Below are 27904 nucleotides of genomic sequence, written 5' to 3'. Positions count from 1 at the left end.
GATGTGGGGAGGAGAGACTGGGGAAGGCTGGAATCTGCCTTTTTAAGCCTATTTCTGGGATTGAATGGGGACAGATGTGTCTGACCGCCCTTTTAAAATCCAGCTGTTGAGTGAATCTGTCTAGCGGGAGATCTCTGGTTCTCAGACCCTCAGTTTTTCCTCTGTCAGGGACAGGCTCTGTGTCCACCTGTTGCTAAGCTGCAGGAAGAGGAAATTAATCAGCGCGCAGAGCTGGAGATAACGGTGTGGTCCCGTAGGGAGAGAGAATAAACTCTTACTCACCCCTACCCGCTTTCCCGAATCCCCTCCTGACGTCCCCCTCCCCAGCCGCCCGGGTGGCGGCCCCTTTAACAGACCTGACCAATCGCCCACCCATCACAGCGGCAGCTCCGTGGCGCGGGGGTAGGGGCTGGATTGGCCGGGCCTGGCGCGAGGCCTGCTCCGCCCCCGCCTCCTTCTGGTTGGTGGAGGCGGCCGCGGGCGAGGGGCGGGTCCGCCGGTGGGGCGGGGCGGCCGGTGCCCGGGGGCGGGTGGCGGGACGGCTGCCCTAGCCCGAGCCGGAGCCGCGACAGCCGCGGAGCGCGGGCGCCGGCGCAGTACGATGAGGCAGCCAGTGGATCCGGGGTAAGTGCGACCGGGGCCGAGCAGAGGCCGCCCGCAGAGCAGGCCCTGGCTGGGGTCGGTTCCACCTGGCGGGGTCTAGGGGACCAGCAGGGGCCGGCGGCGGTTGGCGGGGCGCGGGAGCCGGGCCCCAGGAGCCCCACCCCGCTGTCACGGCCCGGGGATTGACCGGGACGTGCCCCCTTGACACCCCCGGGTGGACCCGTTGTTTGGGGCTGTTTCGGACGGTTGGGGTTGTGCCCCAGCCTGCCGGCCCCGGGCTCTGGGCTCGGCCCTGGGTAGGAAGGCAGCATCCACACGCCAACTAAAGGAAAACAGCTTGTAATTTATGAATGGGGCCCCGGGTACCTGCTACCCTCTCGCCTACATCGCGAAATGCTTCGAACTCGGGAACCTCAGTTACTTTTACGCGGATCTGTCCGAGGTTGTCTGTGCCTCGGGTTGCATTTGTCAAAGTTCTGGAAAACGCAGGTGGCCGTGGAGTGGTTTGTGTGCTTTAGAAATGAGGTGGCGGCTTGCCGAAACCCGGGTGATTGGAAGGTTAACAAGTGACATTGGGGCTGAGGCCTAACGCCAGGTGCCCTGCCTGGGAGCGCGGGTGTGACGGTGGAGGCTGTAGCCGCTGGTGAACACAAAAATAAAAGGGTGGGACTGGGAGAAGGAATGGAACAGCTGACTTAAATTGCACCACACGATCTGCTCTGAACACACGGATGACAAGGTAGCTGGTGCAGGCGACTTTTCCCCCTTTGAAAATGGTTTTTGGAAAACTTAGCCCCTCTACGGGTTGATGGTTATTTATACCATCGTTGTTATGGTTACAGGGCATCAAATGTAAGGGCAAAGTCTGTCTCTACCCTGACCCTAAAGCTGTAAAGTACTTTGTCACTATGTTTTATAGACACTGCACAGGGAGGACATACTTTTCTAGAGTTGAAAGAAAAGCTTGGCTTCCTTGAGGGTAGGGGTTGTTCCATATTCATGTTTGAAGTCCCAATGTCTTGACACCATCACTGCTTTGTCCAAGAATTGAAAACAGTGACCCTTTTGCATGTTTTTTTTTTAAACTTATTTTTTGTTGTCGAAAACGTGAACAGCAGAAAATACACCACTTTTGTATGTTTTGATGGTAAACATCAAAGGATTTAAAGGAGTCATTTCAGGAACCAGTTGTAAGCTAGAAGGGAAACAATGAGTGACTTTTAGATGGAAATCAATAAGCGAAAATCGAGGGGCAAATGATCCTTGACCATCTGGGAGAGGGTGGGTTTGAGGAGTCTAGGGTTGTGGGTTTTAGAGTTGGGGAACACAGGTGCCTGCTTGTCTCCTAGAAGGTTTTGAAAGTGTGAAACAGCCATTTCTGTTAGGTCTTTATTAATCTATCCGGTTCTTCCAGAAATTGGTAGTTGACCTAAACTTATGGAAAACAAGTCTCCTGAGGTCATGGGGATTGAGCTGGATTTTTGCCCTGTAGTTTCTTTCTTGTTGCATGGACCTCTCATGGTATCAGCGAAGGCTTGGAGGGCACAGGAGTGAGGGCTGTGGGTGAACTGAACTTGCCTGCACATTTATCTCCAGGAAAAGACTGTGCCTGAGAGGAAGAAGATTAACAGACTGGTGGAGATCTGAAGATGATGGTAACTGTGTCCACTGAAGACTAACCCAAGGGTGGCTGGGACAGGGAGAGGGAAGGAAAAGTTGAGAAGTTTGGTTTGGGTTGAGTACGCTGGGCCTTGTTGGAAGTGCGTTTTGAAGAGAGAATAGAATGCTGTCCTGTGAGTAGAGACATAGCATACATCAAGCGTATTGTTTTTTATTAATGATTATGTGATTAGAATGTTACTAGGAAAGGTTAGGCTTTAGGTAAAATAAATGTATAAGATGTTTTGGGGTTTTGGTCAAAAAGAAATTGCACGAAGGAGTCAAAAAAAATACTCATTTAACTAATTTTTATTGAGAGTCTGCTGTGTGTCAGAAACTGTGCTAGGCGTTATTGGTACAGTGGACAAAAAAAACCCAAAAAAACAAAAAATGGGGATTGAGAGTTTATTCTGCATACCTCTAGGTCAAAGGCCCCTGTCTTCTGAGGATTTTCTGAAGCTAGTGAGAAAAGAAAGAGAAGGCATGCACAGAGCATTACTTAATGTAGGAATAAAACAGTTGTTAGCTGCCATTGAGTTGGCTCCGACTCATGGCTACCGTACACATAACAGCAGAACGTTGCCCAGCCCTGTGCTACCTTCACGGTCGTTGGTATGTTTTAGTCCCTTGTTACAGCTATTGTGTCAGTCCGTCTCATTGAGGGTTTCCCTCGTTTTCGCTGACCCTCTGCTTTAACAAACATCATGTCCTTTTCTAACAACTGGTCTTTCCCAACGACTTGTCCAAAGTGAGGAAGCCAAGGTCTCGCCATCCTTGCTTCTAAGAATTATTCTGATTGTATTTTTTCCAAGACTGATTTGTTCATTCTTCTGGCAGGCCACAGGTAGAAGTTCTTCCCTCTATAAATTACTTTTGGTTGTGAAACGGAATCTTCAAAGACCGGTTTTCTGGTCAGGTTTGATAATAAAACTGTCTTCATTCTCATATCTATTGACCAGTGGGTTATTTTTGTTTACTTTAATACTATTTTATTGAAAGTTTACACAGCAAGTTAGGTTCCCATTTGATAATTTCAACACAAATTATTCAGTGACATTCATTAATTTTAACGATGTATCAACGTTCTTTTTTTAATAGCTTTTACATGTACAATTTAGTGACAATGATTACATTTTTTGAGTTATGCAACATTCTCACCCTCCTTTCCTGAGTTGATCCTCCTCCATTAACATAAACTGTGCCCCCTGAGGTTCTTATCACATCTTCCCGAATTGCTATTGTTAATTTGATCTCATATAGATAGTTCTTAAAAGAGCATAATGCTCAAGGCAGGTCTTTTTTTTTTTTTAACTAGTTAAGCTAAATTTTTTTTTATGGTTTTAAGAAAAATTCAGGGGATATTTTTGGTTTAAGGTTTAAAGATGATCTCAGGGTAGTAGTTTCGGGGGTTCATCTACCCTCCATGGCTCCAGGAAGTTTGGAGTCCATGATAATTTGAAATTCTGTTCTGCATTTTCCTCCTTTTGATCAGGATTTTCTGTGGAATTGTTGATCAAAGTGTTCAGTAATGGTAGCTGGGCACCATCCAGTTCTTCTGGTCTCATGACAAAGGAGGCAGTTGTTCATGGAAGCAATTAGCCACACATTCCATATCCTCTTATTTCTTACTGCCCTTCTTCCTCTGTTGCTCCAGGTAAATAGAGACCAATTGTTGCATCTTGAATGGCTACTTGCAAGCTTTTAAGACCCCAGGCACTACCCAACGAAGTAGGAGAAAGAACAGAAGCACTAAACAAGTAATTAGGCCAGTTAACTGGGATGTCCCATGAAACCATGACCTTAACCCTCCAAACCAAGGAACTAAACCCCAGAGGCATTTGTATGTACATAAGCAGCCTCAGAAGCAACTATTTTTTGAAAATATACCTATGACACAACTTTTTCCAATTCAGCTTTTTACACGTATACAACTTATTGACAGCCATTGCAACGATCGGCTGTGCAACCCTACCCTTAATTAATGCAATTTTTCTGTCACCGTTAGCCCCCCTTTTTCCCCTCCCACCCACTTCTGGTAACCACTAATAAACTTTGGTCTGTATGCATTGCCTTTTCTTGTCTTTTTATATAAGTGAGGTCATACGGTATTTGTCCTTTTCTGATTGGCTTATTTGGGTCAGTACAGTGTCTTCATGCTCCATCCATACTGTAGTGTGTATCAAGACTTCATTTTTCCTGCTGACTGAGTAGTATTCTCGTCTGTGTATGTACCGCATCTTGTTTATCCATTCATCTGTTGATGGGCATTTAGGTGTTGCTTCCACCTTTTGACTATTGTGAACAGTGCTGCACTGAACATTGTACAAGTCTCTTTTTGAGTCTTTGCGCTGCTTGCAAGTCTTTTGGGTATATACCTAGGATTGGAATTGCTGGGTCATACGGAACCCCCACACTGTTTTCCACAATGGCTGCATTATTTTGCATTCCTACCAGAAATGAGTAAGGGCTCCAACTTCCGCACATCCGGAGCCCTCACATCCTCACCAACATTTATTATTTTCTGTTTTTCTAAGCCATCCTTGTGAGAGTGAAATGGTGTCTCATTGTGGTTTTGATTTGACACTGAGTATCTTTTCATGTATTTGGTAGCAGTTTTAATGTCCTTTTTGGTGAAATGTCTATTCAAGTCCTTTTTCTGTTTTATGATTGGATTGTCTTTTTGTTGTTGTCAAAATTTTATATATGTATTTTTTATTAGATTCTTGAGGGATGATATATGGTTTCTGAAGTTATTCTCCCAGTCGGTAGCTTGTCTTTTCACTTTTTGGGTAGAGTCTTTTGATGAACAAAAGTTTTTAATTTTTATGATGTGCCATTTATTTATTTTGTCTTTTGCTTTTGAGTGACCTGTGTTTCTTGATGGCTTTGAGTTTTCTTTCTTTCTTTTTTTCCCTTTCTGCTATCAATTGATTTATTCAAAAGTTCAGAAGTTCATTAAACAAACACTGTCTCTCTCGTCCAGATTCTTCCAGTTCATTTTCTTTACCCGAGTATCCTTCTACTTGGGTTTACTTGGCTTACTTCTCCTGAGGGCCCCCCTTGAGAATTGTTGAGGGAATCTTTGATTTTGCCCAAAGCAGGAGAAGGCCAGTATAAAGAAGAGAGCATTTGTTGAGCTCCAGCTCTACTAGGTGCTACTTCCTGCCCTATTCTGATATTCTCTCCAGTCCTTGAGCAACTAACCCTCTAAGGGAGATGGTGGTAGCCCCATTTTACAAAAGAGGAAACTGAGGCTCACAAAAGTTCAGGAACTTGCCCAGAGTTATAAGCTGATTAGATGATGGAGCAGGAATTTCAATCTAGGACTTTCCGATTCCAAAACGTGCCTTTCCCACTGTATCACATCGTTTTTCCTAGGAGAGGGATGACTTTTATTAGACATGGTCTAGTATTTTTAGTATAGTAGCCTCTTGGTGCCTATGAAGGGTCAGGTTCAGAAACTTGCCATGGTTAATGAGCTACTAATGTGCCCCAGGTAGAGCCAGGGTTAGCACCTAGTGTCCTGCCTCTCTGCTCAGTGCTTTTTTGGGGGAATCCACATGGCTGTAGGGAAATCTGCTTTACTGCTGTGAAAAGGTGAGTGGACTTAGCACAAATTTGTATTGCAGTGCTTCCACTTATCATCTGGGTGGCCTTGGGCAAATTACTTTCTGTAACCTCAGTTTATCTGTAAAGTGGGACAATATTCACATTTCATCAATCTAAGACAGTATAACATCTTAACATTTCTGGAAAAAAAGTTCTATAATCTTTAGGATTTTATAGTTATAATTGCCAGTGGTTTCTTTGTACATGGAGTAACAGTGTGTCTTACAGTCAGTGGGGCCTTAGATTAGATGAAGTATGGTAGTACATTCTTTATGGGTAGTTGTGAGGATTAAATGAGGTCACACATGTCCCTGGCATTGATGCTGTCAAATGATGGAATGAACGTTTTACTGGCAGGTGGTCCTGGGCTAAAATTGGTGAGCGTCTTATAAGATGTGCTTCTCGGAGCCCAGGCAATAATCCATGATCTGTGGGCAGAAGGAACGTTTTCCAATTTGCTTGGAGTTCTGTCCTTTGGCTGACTCTTGTCCCCGTGAGAAGTATTAACTTCAGGAGCTAACGAGCCATGGATAGACAACTCCCTTTATCTTGCCTTTTCATTAAGGTCTTTGTCAACTTTAAATCCCAGGTTAAAAATAAACATTGATATAAGAAGAATGGAAACCTACACTGATGTGAATACTCTTACAGGTGAATTTTAAAGCAACTCAGAGGTTATATACAAGATTCTGTGTTGTCTCTTTCCAAACTCCTTATAATGCTTAATTGCATTGTGTGAAATGTCTCGGAGACACCGGTAATTAGAGTGACGCTAGGAGGCCATGAGGGTACAGAGCCCAAACTGGCTCTGCGTGGGCTAGGGAGAGTAATGGAATTGGGGTCAGGAAGTCTGGGTTCCAGTCCTGGGGGTTTTGCCTGTTATCCCTAGGTTCTAGGGCACATCATTTTATCACTCAAAGCCTTAAGGGCTTTTTTTCCAAAATAAGGACTTGGACTTGATTTCTCTTGGTGGCACAGTGGTTAAGAGTTCGGCTGTTAACCAAAAGGTCAGCAGTTCAAATCCACCAGGCGCTCCTTGGAAACCCTATGGGGCAGTTCTACCCTGTCCTGTAGGGTCACTATTAGTTGGAATCGACTCAGCGGCAATGGATTTCTCTCCTTCCTCAATCTGGTGTCATAGATTATGTGAGTTTATGAATCTAAGGATTTGCGAAGTTAAATGGGTGAAAGGAGAGGACTTCTCGAATTCAGTGCTCTCAAAGTCTTAGCTGGATGTTTGTGATAATGCCTTGTAAACAGAAAACAATAAGCAGGTGATGGCAATATGAGTAGCTGTCATTTGTTGGGAATTGTTACCTGCGGGCGCTGTTTCTACTTTTAATCCTCAGAATGCAGTTGTAGATAGTTTTATCAATCCTGTTATTTTATTGTGCTTTACGTGAAAGTTTACAGCACAAATTAGTTTCTCATTCAGAAATTTATACACAAATTGTTTTGTGGTATTGGTTGCAATCCCCGCAATGTGTCAGCACACTCCCCCTTTCCACTCCAGGTGTCCTCTGTCCATTCATCCAGGTTTCCTGTCCCTTCCTGACTTCTTTGCCTTTGGGCAGAGTTGCCCATTTGGTCTTGTATACTTGATTGAACTAAGAAGCATGTTCCTCACATATGTTATTGTTTGTTTTATAAGTATGTCTCATATTTGGGTGAAAGGTGGACTTCAGGAGTGGCTTCAGTTTCCTGGGGGCTATAGTCTTGGAGCATATCAGTCCTATGTTAAGGTGAAGAAATTGAGGTTCAGAGAGGTTAGATAACTTGTCCAAGGTCACACAGTGAGGTCAGGGACTCAGAGCTCGTAGTGTGGTGTTAGAACTCAGGCTCATATTGCTCCCCAGGACACGTTCTTTAGTTCCTTTCAGGTGGTCCCACCCTTCCAAGCCATAAGATTCCCCCACCCCCACCTCCACCCCCCACTCTCCACCCCCCCACCCCCAGCGTGAGGCCACAAATTCCTGGCCTATTATTGTACACTGGTACCTGTTTAAATTCTGAGTTCCCATCCAGGACATCTACTGTGGATTGGGACGACCTTGTTAAGCCTAAAGAATAACCTTTTATGGGAGTTGCCAAAGACTTAAGTCTTTCAAAGGAAGGGATTTTCTTTGGTGAACAAAAGCCATAGGCCAGATCACTGTGAGCGTGAGTGGGACTGTTGAGAAAGAATCTCATCTTGCCATGTGCTGATTGGCAGAATGGAAAACCTGGGTTGGCTCTGAAATATTAACCTTTGTTGGATTTGTCTGGGATATTGGTTCTAAGGACTTTCCTCTAAGAAGATTGTTGGAACTAACAAATCAAGTGCCTTCCAGCTTATCCTAATAGGGAGCTCGCTTCAGTCATAAACTTACTTAGGATTTGAGATTAAGATCCACCCTTTGGATTGCTCCAGTAAATAACCTTTCAGAAGCACGATGTATGTTTTATAAGAGCTTTATTCCTCTTTTACTATTTAAAGCTGTCAATAAGTTATCCTATTCTTTTACTCAATTTTAAATCCTTTCTTATACCTAATGCTGTCTTTTAAGCAGTATTCCTAAAGGTGGTTATATTTATCATTTTGGGCTTGACATATAGAATGTGAAAATCTTCCCACTGAAAGGACTGACTGAGCAGTAATTATCAGTTGTTGAAGTGTTTGAGCATCACCTGGGGCCAAGCGTTATGCTTGCCATTGGAAAGCTGTTGGAGAGCAAAACAGATGCGGTCCCTGCTATGTGGTCCCCATATAGTACATTACCTAGTCTAGACAGTAAACATAGCAGCAGACATATGCATCATACATATTAAATTGTTATAAGTGTGAAATTTCCTTCCTCTGAGGGAAAAGAGCAGACACCGAGAAGGAATAAAGGGAAGGCACCAGCAAATGTTGGGAAGAACATTTCAAGAGAGAGAACAGCATGTGGGAAGTGTGATTGGGGCGTGGTAAGGGAGGGGAGAGAGGCCAGGATGGGGAAGGCAGGCCACATGGCCTTGGTCTTGGATGCCAGGTCACAGGGAAAGCATGGGGCTCTGGACCCTGGCACTGCTTGAGAAGCCTTGGGAAGTTTCCTAACCTCTTAGTGCCTCAGTTTCCCTCCTCTGAGTTGTATGGGGATTGAATGAGTAATGCCTGGAAATCCCAAAGAGCAGTGCCTGACATGGATGGAAGGGCTATGGGTAAGGGTTTGCAGATTGTCGGGGCAGTGGGGATCCTGACACGGAGTGGATGAGCTTTGGTTCTTAGTCAAAATTTTTCATCATTCTATTTGTAAATTCACCCGGGGCTGAAGGTAAAATGAAAATGGTTGCTATGCATGTCCGCTGGAGGCATGCTAAGGTAGCTTGGGGTCAGCTTTGTGGAAGGCACTCTTTCTTAAGCACCTGGGACTGGGTAGGAGCTTCCTCAGAGGGAGGAGGTGGCAAGTGCTGACCAGAAACAGTTGTTCCTCTGCCTCTTCCCTCATTGCCCGCTTGGGATTTGGATGTGGGAGGTTGATTTGTAGCCTTTTTTTTTTTTTTTTAAATAAGAGGAGGCAGAGTCCAGTGATCTTATTACCACATGATCAAGCATGAAGACTCAGAGTTGCTGAGTACAATAACTGCCTGAACCCCATCTCTGATGAGCTTTGGTATGGAGCTTTCTCCCTCAGAGGAGTGACCACACCTCGGGATCATTGCAGGGGCATGGGAGACTTTGTAAGTCATTGGCTTTTGTGCTTTGGCCTGACTTGGGATGTTCAGTAAAATATTATGAACCCAGCTATATTAAAGTTTATAATTAGCCTATAAAGTGTTTGTTGGAACTGATCAAATTTTGTATGTACAGTAATTTTTTTTTTTTTTTAACTCTCTTAGTCCGGAAATTTTAAAAAATGCACAAAAACAGAGTGGGAATAATATGATGGATCCCCAGGTATCTACCCTCCAGTTCAGTAATTATTGATATATCGCTAATTTTGTTCTAAGAGAGTTTCAAGTTTGAAGCATTGTTGGTAGGTTTTCTGTCACGGTACAAATGTATCTTTGCACTATAAAATCATATGATAGAAAATGATAGATATGATTCTAAAGAAAAAAATTCTGTGTGCTAGATAATATCAGGGCTGGTGTTTGGTAATTGGAATTCATATTTTGAACTGAACATTTCTTACAAGCCCCTTGTACACTTGCTTATGAAAAATAGGTATAAAAAATTAGAGTACCTTCAAGATGACCAGTTAATCTATGTATGCAGTTACAGTTGCTAAATGTCGACTCTCTTGGGAAGTCTGTTAGGTATATAAAAAATAAGACAGTTATTGACAACAATTGTGTGTAAAATTTTGGCCCCTTTCTTGCCACAAGAAAGTCACAAGGTTATTTTCAAACATTCTTAGCAAATATAGTTTACATGGAGCCCAAACTAGGAAACATTAAAAAGCAGTATTAATTTATGCTACAATTATAGCTTTCATTTGTAAAATCAGAGGACACAAGTGAATATGTCGAAGGTCTCCATATGTTAAACTTTTGTATATTACTTTTTTTTAAAGGGTAAATTGGTATCAAACATGAAGAATCCTGTAGCAGTACCTCTATTGTACTTTAGGGTAGCACTATCCAGTAGACCTTTCCATAATGTTGGAAGCATTCTCTGCGTTGTCCAACATGGTAGCCACTAGCCACATGTGACTATTGAGCCATTGAATAGTGGCTAGTGCACCTGTGAATTGAAATTTTTGATTTAATTTAATTCACAGTTAAATAGCACAGCCCCAGGGTTTATAAGGAGCCCTGGTGGCGTAGTGGTTAAGAGCTTGGCTGCTAACCAAAAGGTCAGCAGTTTGAGTCCACCAGCTGCTCCTTGGAAACCCTGTGGGGCAGTTACACTCTGCCCTGTAGGGTCACTATGAGTTGGAATCGACTTGACTCCAGTGGGTTTGGTTTGGTTTTGGTTAGGGTTTATAAAACCACCAATCTGAATGATAGGCTAGAAGCCAGCTTGTACTAATTTGGGGAATGAAAGAGCACAAACCAAATGTAGTTCCTATACTTAGTACATTCTAGAGAAAGGGAGTCTGTTATGTAGAAAGGAGAACTGCCTGGTGGGCTTATGGTCTTCCTGTGAGAGTGAGAGTTTGATGGCACAAAGACTTGAGATGTGAAGTTTGATGCTGTTAATGTCTCCCAGGACTCAGAAGCTTATGAATGAGGCATGAATCTCCCGAGCGGGAAGCACTGGTGCGGCTTCCTGCGTAGTGGAGCGTCCCCGAGAGGTGGAGAGAGCTGGCTAAGTGGCCTGTGTGAAGGTTTCAGGAGGTAGGATGACACCCAGCCTTGAGAGGTGGTCTTTGCTGACAGGAGGGTTTGGAGGCTGCCTCCAGAGAACCCCTGGGGGCTCAGCAGAGACAGAATGGAGGGCTCAGCCATCTTGGTCACCTCTGAATCCCCAGCACATAGTAGGTGCTCAAAAATATGCAAGTAAAAGAATGTAAGAATAGATGACAGTTTTCAAGAATAAATTTAGGCAAGCATAAGGAGAAGGGCTTTGCATTTGTTTAGAAATTCTGAAAAACAGATGCGGAGGGTGAGCTGCAGCCTCTGTGCGGCGACTGCTTTCTGCCAGAGGTAATCGACATTTCTCTGCGAGTGCAAGCTGGGCCGCCCTCCCTGCGCCACGTTTAGCCCTTTACCAAGTGCCGTTGGTGTTTACCTCCTAAACATCTCTGGAGTGGCTCTCTTCTCTCCAACTTGCTGCTACCACTAGTCTAAACTACCATGTTTTCTCTTGGAAGACTGCAGCAGCTGCCTGCCAGCTCTCGCCATATTTACTTCTACCCCTCTGTGATCTTTTCCCCGCATTGCGGTCAGTGATCTTTTAGAAATTCCTAATATGATCACAAGGAGCCCTGGTGGTTAAGCACTCGGTTGTTAACTGAAAACTGGGCAGTTTGAACCTACCCAGCTGCTCTGTGGGAAGAAAGACCTGGCGATCTGCATCCATATTACAGCCTAGAAAGCCCCATGGGGCAGTTCTACTCTGCCACATGGGGTGACTATGAGTAGAAATTGACTCGATGGCATCTGTCAGTTCTTTCAGGGACTGAACTGACATGCTGTTTGCTCTGCAGGAAACAGCTCTGCCGCCTCCCCTCACCCCCTTTTCCTCTCTTGTCCTTTGTAGCACTTATCACAGTTGGTTATTACATATTCTTTAATTGGCATCTGCCTTTCCCCCCTCCTCCAGGAAGGCAGGGACGTTGTTGGTTTGTTCATCATTATATACCCAGCACCTAGCATAGTATCTACGCTATTGCACGTACTTCTTAAAGATTTGTTGGGTGAATAAATGAATACAAGCACACTAGAAACCCAGGGAGAGTTGGAGGAATGCCCTTTAAAACTTGGGTTTATTAGAGGGTTTGAATGGTTTTTAGACTAAAATCCCGGGAAGGGGAAGGGGGGAAAAAAAAGTCCAAGGGAATTCATCATTGGCACTGAACCTGAAAACGGGTTCCGAAGAAGCACATTCTAGCCCCACATCTGAAAGGATGCTGCATTTGGCTGCCAAGATGCGAAGAAGGGATTCGAGGTGGCCCTCTTGTCTGAACAGGCTTCCTGCCCCCAGCCTCAGGAGGAACCCCTCTCTCACTGAGTATGTCTCCCGTAGGACAGGGCTTGAGACCTCAAGGTTGGAGTCTTCTGTATACGATGTGCTAGCCTTCCTCTCAGAGCGTAGGAATTCATTCTGTCCTTTCATAAGCATTTGACTGCTAACCGAGAGGTTGGTGGTTTGAACCCACCCAGTCGCTCCGTGGGAGAGCAGAACTAAAAGATTATAGCCAAGGAGACCCTATAGGGCAGTTCTACTCTGACACACGGGGTTGCTGTGAATCAGCATCAGCTTGACTGCATACAACAACTACTTCCGTCTTCCCATCCCTCTCTTCCTTCAGCAAACCAGAGTACTTTGCCTTTGAGGGGTGTTGGGCAAGTGCTCCTGGTACTCATAAATAATGCCCAGTATACCCTAAAGGGAGCCCTGGTAGCACAGTGGCTAAGAGCTCAGGATCTTAACCAAAAGGTTGGCAGTTCGAATCCACCAGTTGCTCCTTGGAAACCCTATGGTACAGCTCTATTCTGTCTTACAGGGTTGCCATGAGTCAGAATTCACTTGATGGCAATAGTTTTTTTTTTTTTTTAAGATCCCAAAGAGGGCTCGAGGCTGTAGTAGGAGGGAATTGTGATTGCGCCTTGTGGGGGGCTGGGGGTGGGAAGTTGGGGCGGGGAAGAGGCCTCCTGCTGTTAGGAGATTCCCTGTTGGGGAGAACAGGCAGCTGTGTTGAGACCTGACTCTGCAGACTGGGAGACTCGCTATCCTCCTGAGGCCAGCTTCCAAGAGCAGCTGGGAGCCTGCCCGCGCTCATCAGATCTACCGAGCAGGGCCCGCTTCTGGAGCTCCATGTGGGAGTGAGTCACAGCAGAAACTGGATCTTCACTGGGCTTTGAAGTTCTAAGTAGGAAATTGAAGGACTTGAGGACTGCTGAGATGTTGGTTGCTCTCTCTACAACTTTTGTGATCGTGACTCAGAACCAGAAAACTGGTATAAGACATTGCTAGCTGGTTTCATAGATAAAGTTTTGTTGGCAGGATGTTGTATTTTCTGGGAGACTGGCAAGTCTGATTAAGAAGGTGTTAAGCTGAATATTTAGGGGACAGAAGAAGAAAGTATACAGGGAAATTGCAGAAGCAGATAGTGCGGTGACTGTGTGACCTAGCCACAGTGTAGGCACAGAAGTGGTGCCCAGGAGCTCTCCAGGGGAAACAAGCATGCAAGCCAGCTGACAGCACCACAGAGGGACTCAGGTATCTATCTGCTCGGGTACTGGAAACTCATGCCTGAGGGGTGAGCAGCGAATGCCTTCGTGCACTGGAAACCTTAACAACATAGCCGGGTCAGTATGACCTGGTAGTGGTTAGGATTGGAGTAGAGCAAAGTAGTATGGGTACACCTGGCCCCCAAAGAAAACCCTGTAAGGGAGGCCTTCAGTGTGACCTGATTATGAAAACTGATGGAAAGCATTTTAGTTACGATGGAAGGAGCAGGGGGCCAGGTGTACCATTGTATGACCCTGCCTGCCTGACGGAGGTAGGCAATGAATCTTTCCACAGACATTTCAAAACAGGCCCCCTGGTAGGCGTGGTAGACCATGCAGATGTGTGTATAAGGTGACTTCTGTTAGAAGTGGACCATGTGGTATATTCTAACCCCAGCTTGCTGATACTTTGACCTCCGAGAACAGGTAGAGGGAAGTGTGTGTGGTGTGTTGGGAGTGGTGCTGCTTGGACTTAATGATGACAAGTAAGGACAAGCCAGTTTACAGTGTGTAGAACCAACCAGAGGATAGGGAGCCTGTGCCTGCAGCCCAACAGTAAGCACAGAGCCTGGGTTCAGGCAGGTTGGCTCCACAGGGCCTGCTCTCAACTACAGCGTCACTTGGGCTGAGCATTTGTTACCTTATATTGCTGTTACCGGAAATCTTGGTGGCGTGGTAGTTAAGTGCTACGGGTGCTAACTGAAGGGTCGGCAGTTCGAATCTGCCAGGCGCTCCTTGGAAACTATGGGGCAGTTCTACCCTGTCCTATAGGGTCGCTATGAGTTGGAATCGACTTGATGGCGATGGGTTTGGTTTTTTTTGGTATTGCTGTTACCTTTGATAAAAAATGGTGGAAATGCCCCTTACATCAACTGGAAATGCCTAAGAACAGGAGCTGTCCTGGTGTCCTCAGTGCCTAGGTGCTCATTAGAAATGACCTTGTGACTAGTAGTCCAAGACCATGACTGATTTGGTGTGGCCTCATCCTTGGTTTCCCATCCACCTCATCCCCTCTGTAGAATCAATTCCAGAAAGAAGCTCCAGTACTTGTTTCCTAGAGCCTGAAGGGAGCTGTCCTCAGAGAAAGTTGAGCTTCTTGCCCTGGCTGAATTCAGAAGCAAGATTGGGGTGGAAGATAAGTCAGAGCAGCAGGAAGCCCGTGGGAAAGGAGTTGCTTTTGTTTTAATTTCCCAGAGTAGGCTAATGTCTGTGAGGATACGATGGGTGTTATTCGATCCTAATGGGGCAGGAACATTAATTTTTTTAAGAGTAAAACTCCTAACAGAAATGACTATTGATCATGCTCTGAGCCAGAGACCAAACTCATTTGGTCAGCCTAGCTTTTGTCTTAAGGCTTGACTGTTATCGAGAGAGGTGTTGACAGAAGGCTTAATAGCCTAAAGTGAATTTCATGAGGTCTAATTTGTGGTACTGAAATCTTATGGAAGGAAAAAACACATCTTGAGTTTCTGAATTAGGTGATAGAGTTGTTTTGGCAGCAAGTGTAGCAGGGGCCCAGAATTTTCTGGGGCAGATGCTCAAAAGGTCATTCCAAAGGACTGTATGAATTTATAATGCCAGAGAGTTAACCTAAAAAAAAATTTTTTTTAAGTGTTTATTTTTGTTTTGACTCATAGGTTTGGAGGAGTCTTCCATGAATTGCAGATTTAGATATTTCTAGAACCAAGCTCTGCTGTGGCCTTATAAGGGTTTTAGCCATTTTGTGTTATCTGCCAGAGTTGACCCATTACTTTCAATTTCCCTCCCAGGAACGCTCTCCTCCTGGGCTCCCTTCCACAGTGCCACAACAAGGTACCCTCTCCTCTCACCCAACACTGCTGAGTAAGCATGGAGCGGGCAGGCACTGTTGATGGGTTAATGTTGAATGAGATGTGTGCTTTACAGGAAGTTAAGGAAAAAAAGTATATTTTTGGCCACATTTTCTCTTTTAGGAGCTCATTTATACAAGTGCTCAAATAGGTCTTTTTTTTTTTTAAAATAATTTTATTGTGCTTTATGTGAAAGTTTACAAATCAAGTCAGTCTCTCACATATAAACTTATATATACCTTACTACATACTCCCCATTTACTCTCCCCCTAATGAGTCAGCCTGCTCCCTCCTTCCAGTCTCTCCTTTCGCGACTGTTTTGCCAGTTTCTAACCCTCTCTACCCTCCCATCTCCCCTCCAGACAGGAGATGCCAACACAGTCTCAAGTGTCCACCTGATACAAGTAGCTCACTCCTCATTGGCATCTCTCTCCAACCCATTGTCCAGTCCCTTCCATGTCTGATGAGTTGTCTTTGGGAATGGTTCCTATCCTGGGTCAACAGAAGGTTTGGGGACTATGACTGCTGGGATTCTTCTAGTCTCAGTCAGACCATTAAGTCTGGTCTTTTTATGACAATTTGGGGTCTGCATCCCACTGTTCTCCTGCTCCCTCAGGGGATCTCTGTTGTGCTCCCTGTCAGGGCAGGGTGGCCGGGCACCATCTAGTTCTTCTGGTCTCAGGATGATGTAAGTCTCTGGTTCATGTGGCCCTTTCTGTCTCTTGGGCTTCTAATTATCTTGTGACCTTGGTGTCCTTCATTCTCCTTTGATCCAGGTGGGTTGAGACCAATTGATGCATCTTAGATGGCCGCTTGGTAGCATTTAAGACCCCAGACAGCACACTTCAAAGTGGGATGCAGAATGTTTTCTTAATAGAATTTATTTTGCCAATTGACTTAGATGTCCCCTGAAGCCATAGTCCTCAAACCCCTGCCCTTGCTCCGGTGACCTTCGAAGCATTCAGTTTTTCCAGGAAACTTCTTCGCTTTTGGTCCAGTCCAGTTGAGCTGACCTTCCCTGTATTGAGTATTGTCCTTCCCTTCACCTAAAGTATTTCTTATCTACTATCTAATCAGTAAATAACCCTCTCCAACCCTCCTTCCCTCCCCCCTCTTCGTAACCACAAAAGAATGTGTTCTTCTCAGTTTAAACTGTTTCTCAAGATCTTATCATAGTGGTCTTATACAATATTTGTCCTTTTGCATCTGACTGATTTCACTCAGCATAATGCCTTCCAGGTTCCTCCATGTTATGAAATGTTTCACAGATTCATCACTGTTCTTTATCGATGCATAGTATTCCATTGTGTGAATATACCATAATTTATTTATCCATTCATCCATTGATGGACACCTTGGTTGCTTCCAGCTTTTTGCTATTGTAAACAGTGCTGCAATAAACATGGGTGTGCATATATCTGTTCGTGTAAAGGCTCTTATTTCTCTAGGATATATTTCGAGGAGTGGGATTTCTGGGTTGTATGGTAGTTCTATTTCTAACTTTTTAAGAAAACACCGGATAGATTTCCAAAGTGGTTGTACCATTTTACATTCCCACCAGCAGTGTATAAGTGTTCCAATCTCTCCACAGTCTCTCCAACATTTATTATTTTGTGTTTTTTGGATTAATGCCAGCCTTGTTGGGGTGAGATGGAATCTCATCGTAGTTTTAATTTGCATTTCTCTAATGGCTAATGATCGAGAGCATTTTCTCATGTATCTGTTAGCCACCTGAATATCTTCTTTAGTGAAGTGCGTGTTCATATCCTTTGCCCCATTTTTAATTGGGTTGTTTGTCTTTTTGTGGTTGAGTTTTAACAGAATCATATAGATTTTAGAGATCAGGCGCTGGTCGGAGATGTCATAGCTGAAAATTTTTTCCCAATCTATAGGTGGTCTTTTTACTCTTTTGGTGAAGTCTTTAGATGAGCATAGGTGTTTGATTTTTAGGAGCTCCCAGTTATCTGGTTTTTCTTCGTCATTTTTAGTAATGTTTTGTATTCTGTTTATGCCTTCTATTAGGGCTCATAACATTGTCCCTATTTTTTCCTCCATGATCTTTATTGTTTTAGTCTTTATGTTTAGGTCTTTGATCCACTTGGAGTTAGTTTTTGTGCATGGTGTGAGGTATGGGTCCTGTTTCACTTTTTTGCAAATGGATATCCAGTTATGCCAGCACGATTTGTTAAAAAGACTATCTTTTCCGCAATTAACTGACACTGGGCCTTTGTCAAATATCAGCTGCTCATATGTGGATGGATTTATATCTGGGTTCTCAATTTTGTTCCATTTGTCTGTGTGCCTGTTGTTGTGCCAGTACCAGGCTGTTTTGACTACTGTGGCTGTATAATATGTTCTAAAATCAGGTAGAATGAGGCTTCCCACTTTCTTCTTCTTTTTCAGTAATGCTTTACTTATCTGGGGCTTCTTTCCCTTCCATGTGAAGTTGGTGATTTGTTTCTCCATCACATTAAAAAATGTCATTGGAATTTGGATCAGAAGTGCATTGTATACATAGATGGCTTTTGGTAGAATAGACATTCTTACTATGTTAAGTCTTCCTATCAAATAGGTCTTTAGAGTAGGAATGAGAGGTCTTTGTTTCCTGTCTTTGCAGCGGTAAGGCAGGGACAGGTAACCTGCTTCAGCCCTTTCAGTTCTTAATCCTCCTTGTGAGGGCACGGTACACATCAGTATCTTTCAGAGATGTGACACTATTGCTAAGGGATGGAGGTGCTCTGCCAGGCAAATGGAAAACTCAGAAACTGGCTTTGAGGCCCCGCATCTAACCACTGTGATAATTTCAGGCCAAATTCTTTGAGGCTTGTTAAAGGGTGTCTAAAACAGGTATCCTCACATTGAGTTAATATGGGCGGGCTGTCCAGCGATGCCCTGAGCATTCAGCAGAGGACGCAGCTCAGAAGACAGTGGCTGTGCATGGGGACGACCACTGGGCGATCCCAGACTCTCACAGAGTGAAAGTCAGTCTTGTGTAAATCTATTAAATAAAGCCCTTACTTATCTTGCCGTTCCTTTAAGGAAAGGTCTTTGAAGAATCCTAAAACAAGTGTTTTAACCCCTTGAATAGCATTAATCATAGTAAATTCTTAATTATAAATGACTAATTAGACTTCTTGGAGAGTACTAGATTATAAATCAGTGTGCCAGTTTTTCTTTTTTAACTTAACTAAGCACTGAAGTATGTTTTGAAATTTAAACTTGTTTTTTCAATTTTTTAGTTATTTGTTCAGCGATTATAAAGTAAACAGCTATTTCCACATGAAAGTCTTGGTTCTAGTAATAAAAATACTGGCGAAGCTTTGAGAAGCATTAAACTGATAGAGTCCCTGGGTGGTGCCAGCGGTTAATGTGCTTGGCTGTTAACCGAAAAGTTGGAGGTTCGAGTCCACCCAGAGGCTCCTCAGAAGAAAAGCCTGGCGATCTACTTCCAAAGCATCAGCCATTGAAAACCCAGTGGAGCACAGTCTACTCTGACACCCATGGGACTGCCATGAGTCAGAATTAACGGCAGCGACTGGTGCTTGAAGACTGACATCTTCCTGGAGCAGGACTTCACCCAGCTGGCCCTCTCCTGTCCTGCCTAAACTCCCAGAAGACCATGCGCCCACCATCCAGAGGGGAGTGGGTCAGAACTCTGCCCCTCTTGCTCAAAACAGTATCATTTCCCTGTTATGAATCCTTCACATTGGGATTTCTTAACCTTGAGGAATGGGGGAGGGGGGCGGGGGGGGGAGTCTACAACTCCTGTTAGAAAATTGTATGTGAAATCTTGTGGGTATTTGTATGTGTGTATTTTTGTGTGTGGTGAGGGAAGGATCCTTGGTGTTTATCAGGCTTTCAAAAAGCCTTTAACTGTGAAAGGTTAAGAAAGAGCTCCAGCTCTAAAGCCTCTCGTGCTCTACCAGGTTTTTAGGATGGAGGGTAGACTCACAGTGGGGGGAGGAGCCTAGAGCACAGACAAGACCAGTGAGCAGATTGCAGGTTCCCAACAGACGGGAGCCTGTGCACACAAGCTAGACTTCAAACTAGTGATTCTGAGTTACCTATCGCTGGATCCCTGAGATTCTCCTTCCTCACTGCTAGACCCCTCCCTTCCCCAAATCATTAAGAAACCCTATGTCCACAGAGCACTAGATAAACTTGTCCTCCAAACCAGGCAGCCTGTGCCAGAATGTTTTATCCTTCTTGGTTTCCTTGTCAATTTCTTCCCGCTCAATGCCCTAACATCCCCCCTGACTTTTCACAGGGCTTCTCTCTTCATTTTTTCTTGCATTTCTTCCTTTATCTCTTTTTCTTTCTCTCTTTTACCTTTTATTTCTTGGCTTTCTCTTCACGTTCTGAGTTAATCTATTCCCTGTCGTTAGCTTTTCTGTCTGAGGTCTGGTGATTCTTGTCTGCAGGCAGAAAAGGGGCCTCGAGGTAGACAGGACCGGCAGACCCTGTGACTCTGGATCAAGAACCCTGCCCTCCCTGGAATGTCTTGGGGCCTCAGCTCACCCCTTCCAGCCTAGAAGTCCAGCAGTCTGCTTTTGCAGCCCCAGCTGGCCGAGTTCGCATCTGCCATTGCTGGTAGCTGTCTTCTTCCTTTTCTCCTGGACCTTACGCGTGTCCTACTTTGGTAAGCTCTCCTAGTTAAAGTATAACTCTCTTATCTTCCTTCTTCCTGTGTTTCCAGAGGCAGTAAAGACAGAACTTGTTGCCGTCAGAAAGACCCTTCTACCAAGGGCAGCCCTGTCTATAAGACAACGCGGGTTACAGACAGCTATGCTTTATTGCAGCGGGGCCCTATTAGCAGGAGAACTTAAATTACACTCAAAAACCATCATCTTCTACCTCTGGCAGTTTAAGCTTCTTCCCCGTCTGGATTTTTCCCCAGTGCTCTAGGAGGTCAGGGATCTGACCTTGAAAGGGTTTTGGAGGAAGGTCTCCTTACCTTGCTGCTGCTGAGGACTTCAAGCCCTGTGGCAGCACGTTACCTTCACATGAAGGTAGGCATGTGATCTGGGGAGGCTCTGCTTGAGAAACTGGATCTCTTAATTGATAGACCCATGTCATGAGCTGGTAATGGAAGCTGCTGGTAATTACAGAAAACCTACCGTGAAATTCATCTAAAATTAATGAAGAGTCTGCACTGTGGATTTTAAATACAGAGAAAGTTATAGCATCGGCTCTCAGTTATCCGAGTATGGATTATATCTTACCGCAGCCTTTAAGCCTTAAGCCACCTTTCCTCTGTTGCCCTATTGTGCCTTGGGCCCCCTTCCCTATCACCTGGCTGGTTTACATTGCTATGACACAGACCCATTTTAATGGGAAGCTGCTAGACCTGGGGATGCAACGGTTAGGTACTCGGTTGCTAACTTAAATGTCGGCAGTTCGAACCCACCAGTGGCTCCGTGGGAGAAAAGACCTGGCAATCTACTTCTGTAATTACAGCCTAGGAAACCTATGAGACAGTTCTACTCTATCCTGTAGGATCACTGAGAGTCAGAATCAACTGGATGGCACCTAACCAAAAGAACAACCAAAAAATGCAGCGTATTCCCAAAGTCAAACGTTTAGAATTATCCATTCTACTTTTCTGTGACCACAAAGAAGTGAAAGGTCCACGGTATTAAAAGAAAATAATAAAACATGTGGAGAACAAAAACTTGGGAGTGGAAACGAGCCAGATGAATATAACCTACTTTTCTTGACTTTGATTTTTTTGTTAAAAAATGGAACATAATTTTATCCTGTGTGTCAACATTTTTAGGTCTCTAGATCAGCGTTTACATATGCCGTGATAAATGGTTAAGGTATTTTGAAGCTAAAATCTTTACTGCCTTGGTGACATGTGCTTTATAGGCATACCATTCCTTGATTTAATCAGAAGGATCTCTCTGGTCTATATGTGCTTTTATGTGACTTGAAAAGAACCTAACTATTCTACTTACATAGATTTCAATTAGGAAGGATAACGGGTTTGAGATATCTTGTAATGGTAGATCTTCTAGGCTCTTCAGGTAGAATTGTCAAATTATAGCAAATAGAGGTGGAGATTATTTTGCAGTTTTCTCAGCAGATTGTAATTTCTTGTTCTGTACATCTCGTCATCCTGGGAATAATAGCATAAAGGGACGCTTTTCTAAAACTGATTATTTTCCAAATAGGATGGAACCTTTTGGTTTTGAACAAATGGTAGAGGAAAATTGTAATCCAGAAGAGCAAGCAGAAGGCAGTCATTTTTCAGCCTCCCCTTCATTGTACCTTTAACCACATTTTTGAAGACCAAAAACTGCCATATGCGTGAAAGAAAACTGGTGATTGGGTAGACTTGGAATGAAAGTGAGATTTTCAGAGTCACCAGGTCACTTTCTTTTTTGAATTGTAGAATCAGAGCCTGTGTGCTCCTAACAGCTGGGGCCAGTGGAAGTGGAGTGTTCATGTAATTGGTATGATGTTTAAATTTGTGGGATATTTAAATTTCCATGTTAGAAAAAGCTCTTAGAGAGCAAGAGTGTTTAGCAAGGCAAAAACCAAATTTAGGAAAGTGAAAGGGGAGAGATACATTTATTCTTACAGCATGTTGAAAAAAATTGTAAATATCTGGGTCTGTTAAGAGAGCCAGAGAACAGTGGGAACAGTGACGAAATGGTTACATTCTGATGTGGGAACGAAGACAAAACTTGCCTAGGAGGAAAGTTTCTGTGGCGATGTTCCCTGCATTTTGAGTGATGTACTCATGCATTGAAGACTCATCGTTTATTTTGATCTTTCTTAGGAAGCCAGATAAAAGAATGTGTTTCTGAGAAAAAATAGTAGCTTATTGCGAAGTGTCAAAGCCAGCAGTGGAAAATGCCAACACCCACAGTCGAAAGCAAATTCATGAATCAAAATCTTAAGTGAAGATCTTGCTAACTTGTATTGATTTCAGGCAGTTAGGTCCAACAGGTTGTTGTTGGGCTCCTCAAAAATCGAGAGATCCTGTCTTGGTCATCTAGTGCTGCTGTAACAGAAATACCACAAGTCGAGGGCTTAAACAAAGAGAAATTTATTCTTCCACAGTCTAGTAGGTTACAAGTCCAAATTCAGGGCGTCAGTTCCAGCGAAAGGCTTTCTCTCTCTGTCAGCTCTGGAGGAAGGTCCTTGTCCTCAATCTTCCGCTGGTCAAGGAGCTTCTCAGTTGCAGGGACCCCGTGTCCAAAGGACGTGCAAGGCTCCTGGTGCTGCTTTCTTGGGGGTATGAGGTCTGCCTGTCTCTCTGCTTGCTTCTACCTTTTTTGTCTCAAGAGATTGCCCCAAGACACAATCCAATCCTGTACTTTGAGTCTTGCTTCACTAACACAACTGCCGCCAATCCTCCCTCATTAACGTCATAGAGGCAGGATTTACAACATACAGGAAAATCACACAATACCGGGAATCATGGCCCAGCCCAATTGATACACACATTTTTGGGGTCACGTAATTCAACCCATGATAGCTCCATACCCACAAAAGAAGTGCATGGGCTAGAACTCACCTTTCCTGGGAAAAAAATTGGGGGCCCTAAACAATTTCCAACTTTATAGAACCCTTGCTCACGGGAAATGGAGCTGAGAAACCGTGGTTTCGTGAAATAATCCAAAGGATAAAGATATGCTGCCATTTAAAAGAGTGGTGCTTTAACTTCTTTTGGGGACTTAGACCCCTTTGAGACTTTGAACTCTATAGAGCCTCCACAGAAAACCACACATGTACACGCAGGTCAAATTGTGCATGCATGTAGATGAAAAGAAACCTTGATTTAAACTAGTGAGTTACAAAGTGTCTTAGTTTTTTAGTGGAGCTGCAACAAAAATACCACAAATGGATGGCTTTAAAGAACAGAAATTTATCTTTGCACAGTTCTAAAGGCTTTTAGGGTCTTGGCTGTGTTGATTCCTTCCTTGTCAGTAGCCCCAGCATGTCTTGGTACTTTGGCAATCCTTGCTTGGCCTCTGTCTTCCCTGGTGTGTCCCTGTGTCTAATTTGTTCTTTTTATAACTCAGAAGTGATTAGGTTTAGGACACACCCTGCGCTGATACGGCTTTGTTAACATAACAAAGACACCCTGTTTCCCAGCAGGATCAGATCCTTAACACAAGAGTTTTTGTTTTATTTTATTTTTTTTGTATTGTGCTTTAAGTGAAAGTTTACAAATCAAGTCAGTCTCATACGAAAACTTCTATACACCTTACTATGTACTCCTAGCTGCTCTCCCCCTAATGAGACAGCGCTCTCCTCCTCTCCACCCTGTATTCCGTGTCCTTTCAACAAGCTCCTGTCCCCCTCTGCCTTCTCATCTCGCCTCCAGACAGGAGCTGCCCAATAGTTTCATGTGTCTACTTGAGCCAAGAAGCTCATTCCTCATCAGTATCATTTTCTGTCTTATAGTCCAGTCCAATCCCTGTCTGAAGAGTTGGCTTTGGGAGTGATTCCAGCCTTGGGCTAACAGAAGGTCCGGAGACCATGACCTTCCGGGGTCCCTCTAGTCTCAGTCAGACCATTAAGTCTGGTCTTTTTATGAGAATTTGAGGTCTACATCCCACTGTTCTCCTGCTCCATCAGGAGTTCTCTGTTGTGTTCCCTGTCAGGGCAGTCTTAGGTTGGTAGTCGGGCACCATCCAGTTCTTCTGGTCTCAGGTCGCTGTAGACTCTGGTTTATATGGCCCTTTCTGTCTCTTGGGCTCATAAATTACCTTGTGTCTTTGTTGTTATTCATTCTCCTTTGCTCCAGGTGGGCTGAGACCCACTGATAAACACAAGGTTTTGAAGCGAATTGGAGAAAGGGAGTTTGCTGCTGTTACAGATGCCATTTTTCACTGGTAACTCGAGGTGCTCACTGTTCCTGTGGACTGTTCAACGGAAGAATTCAGGAGGGCTGGAACATGCCAGCCAGGCCTCGTTTTGAGAGGGTTATACATCCACCCTGAGAACAGTGCTTCTGAAAGGTACAGCTTCCCACCTACCTCGGGATCTAGGGTTTAGTCTTTCCTATTTTTTTTTTTTATACAGGGGTCTTTTTTGAAGAAAGTATTTTTCCCTCAGGGCAGTTTTATTATGTGTGTCTCAAAAAAGCAGTACAGACTCTGCATCTATTTCTCTGGTTATTTATATACTCTTTTCCCTCAGAGCAGAAAGACTGATACAGCCTTTGACTTTGCGGATTTTTAGAACCTGGAATTAATTCGTTAGATAAATTGCTTTTCATGTTAGTTGTGAAGGAGGCATGGCACAATTACATTATGTACAACACAATTTCAGACTTCTCCCATTTGAGAATGTGTTTTTAAGAGAGTACCTTGTGGAAACTGCATGTATTGGATTTGTTTCCTGCTTTCAAGGAGCCCTGGTAGCACAGTGGTTAAGAGCTCAGCTGCTAACCAAAAGGTTGGCAGTTTGAATCCACCAGCCGCTCCTTGGAAACCCTATGGGGCAGTTCTGTTCTGTCCTATAGGGCCAGTATGAGTCGGAATCGACTTGATGGCAGCGGGTTTGGTTTTTTTTTTTGGGTTTTCAAGTTCTCTGCTGCATGGCTGAACGGGCCTCTCATCCGAGACAGGCTGGGAGTAGGGTAATTCAATGCAAAGCACGCTGGGAGTGGGGTAATTCAATGCAAAGCACAGGTCTAGAGACCAGAGTCCTTCTGGTAACAACAGCCCTTTGATTTCCTCTTCCAAACCCCTGGTAGGTAATGACCGGCAGGAGAACCTTTATTTTATGGAATAAGGAGCCAGAAAGTTACCACCACCCAGGAGTATTCCCCCCTTTACCTGAAGCAGCCTTTTCTTGATACAGCAGCTGGATTGGATTTCAGTTTCCAAAAAGTGGTACATTTCCCCAGTAGAAATACTGTTATGTAAAGTAGCCTGTGGAAAGGTGAGGCACCACACCTCACAGTCCTCAATAAGGAAGGCTTGTGTTCCTGGAAAAGATACTGTTGAGTAGAAATGATCTGGGTTTTAAGTAAGATCTTACTTTCTCATAGCAACAGTGTTGTAATGTGTCACGTTCTTGACCTAAAACCCGATGCCCAGCTTCTAAAACGACAAACAACTATTGATGATATATTTATCTTCTGTACTATAAAATTTTCTCAAAAGGACATAAACCAGTTACTTAGATGATATGTGCACTATTCATTTATTCATTCAACCAATAATTGGCGTGCCTACCGTGTGCCAGCATTGGTGACACAGCAGTGAATAAAACGAAGTGTCTGCCCTATAGACTGCATATTTTTGTGGGGGACAGGTGACACATAAGCTGGCACATGACACAATGTCAGGTAGTAATATTGTTACGAAAAATAGAGGGTAAGGGGTGGGCAGGTCGGTCTTTTAGGATAAGGTGAGGAGGTGACATTCGAGCTGAGACCTGCCATTATTCTACTGCAGCAAGTCCTGGGAGTCACAGCCTTCTTTGGGGTCATGGAATTCAGAGAAGCTTCGTTGTGTAGATTTTGACAGATTTACTTGAAGCACCTTCTGAGGAGTCAGGACTTTGCTGTCAGTGACCATTGGCAGCATGATCCATCCATATCTGGTCCGGTGCCCTCTTTTTCTTGTTGTCAGCTTCTCTGTGGCAAGCACTGGAGGAGAGATGAAGTGGCTGCTGGCCTTGGCTGTGGTTCAAAGCAGAACCGAGCATCTTCCTGCTCCCTGGCTGGCTTTCGAGCTGGGCCGCTGAACCTAGCCTCCTGATGTTATGCCCGGCCAATTGTCTTTAAAATGCAGGAGCCAACCCTCTAACAGCCAATTCTGACCACTCGAATGCTTGCCTGGAATGGTCACTGTATCCAGAGGCAGACTGGGCCTGAGTTTGTCCCTGAATCCCAGACACAGGGCCTGGGTACAGGATGAGGGATTGCAGCTGTTGGTCTGAAGCTGTTTTTCTTGAGTGTCATTTTTAAGCATTGAATCACAAAACTATGAAACACTCTTTTAGGAAGCAGTATACTTCTGCCAGTGATGCTGCTCTTCAAGATGGTTTTCACACACGTGGCCTGTTAATCAACCAGCAGCTATTGCCATTACCCTACAGTCCCAAGGTATGTTAGTAATCAGTGTTTGCACAGGACTGCCGTTGACAGACACGGTAGCCTACATCTTCCTTTCATCCACACGACATCCTGTTGTTACTGTTGCCCGGGCCCCCTGTGCAGACCAGGAACCTGATGCCCGCCTGGCTGAGGAAGGAAGGGATGGGGGTTAACTATATAAGGGGCAGTCTGTACCAAGGGCTCTTGCAGAACTCCTTTCATTCCCACACAGGTGCTATGAGGGAGACTTTATTTTTCCCATTTTGCAGATGAAAAACTGAAGATTATATAACTTGCCTGAGGCCATGCAGCTGGTAAGGGGCAGAGCTGGGGGTGGCATTGGGTCTGTCTGACATGCTCTTCCCACTGTCCAGGCTGCCTGAGGCCACCTGCCCCTTGCACCCGTCTTCTCTTTGTAACTCCACCCTTGCCTTCCTCCTCTTCAGTGTCACCTCAGTCACCTTACCCAGTATCTGAGCCAGACACCTGCCTGAGTCTGTGCCAGACAACATGTCATAGGCGGGGCCTTGAGTACAAAAAGGTACACAAAAGGCAGTGCCAGGTTGAAAAGTGCGGTTATCTCAGGTGTATGGAGGGTTAATAGGATTTTTAAAGCACTTACTGACAAAATACTTAATAGATACATCAGATGTTATATACATATATTACATATGTATACACACTTACATATATTTATCTATCTGTGTAGATACAGATATCCATCTGTCTGTCTATCTGTCTGCTTAACTATCTCTCTGTCTCTCCATAGAGGAAAGCTAAGCTCCGAATCACTTTAGTATATCAGACATTCATTTACATTTTTAAACATTGTGTGATCAGTATACTTACTAGTTTGTGTTTTTTTTTCCCTTAATTTATCATGATCTCATTTACATATATTTTTGGGTCATGTACACATTTCCGCATTTCTCCTTCGTGCACACATTTGCAATTCCTAAGGACTACTTAGTATTTCCCGTTAGCATGCATGGAATCCTTCGTTGACCATTTGAGCTGCTAACCTTTTATGGCCTCCTGAGAAATTTACCTCATAGCATTATTTGTATAGGAAAATATGTTCTGAGTTTGGCTTAAGAATACGATGTTTTTGAAAATTATTTTGTAAGTTTTTTGTTTGTTGTCGAGTCGACTGTGACTCATGGTGACCTTGTGTATCAGAACGGTGCTCCATACGGTTATTATTATTTTTAAAATAATATTTTATTGTGTTTTTGGTGAAAGTTTACACAGCAAATTGGGTTACATATAACAGTTTTTA

At 44.1% G+C, this 27904-nt stretch overlaps 1 protein-coding gene across 1 annotated transcript in view; it reads left to right on the top strand.

Annotated features, from left to right (window-relative positions):
- The first annotated feature begins 519 nt into the window (after window positions 1-519).
- TEX2 (testis expressed 2) overlaps window positions 520-27904 on the top strand; it is a 126856-nt gene continuing 99471 nt past the window's right edge. The window contains exon 1 of the mRNA XM_049860182.1: window positions 520-624. The gene's annotated coding sequence lies outside the window, so the exon portion shown is untranslated. The remainder of the gene's footprint in view (window positions 625-27904) is intronic.

The sequence above is a fragment of the Elephas maximus genome, chromosome 19 (genome assembly GCF_024166365.1).
Source record: "Elephas maximus indicus isolate mEleMax1 chromosome 19, mEleMax1 primary haplotype, whole genome shotgun sequence".
Classification (NCBI taxonomy): Eukaryota; Metazoa; Chordata; class Mammalia; order Proboscidea; family Elephantidae; genus Elephas; species Elephas maximus.
Note: the sequence above shows the minus strand (reverse complement) of the source record. Positions and strands in the feature narration are given on the sequence as shown.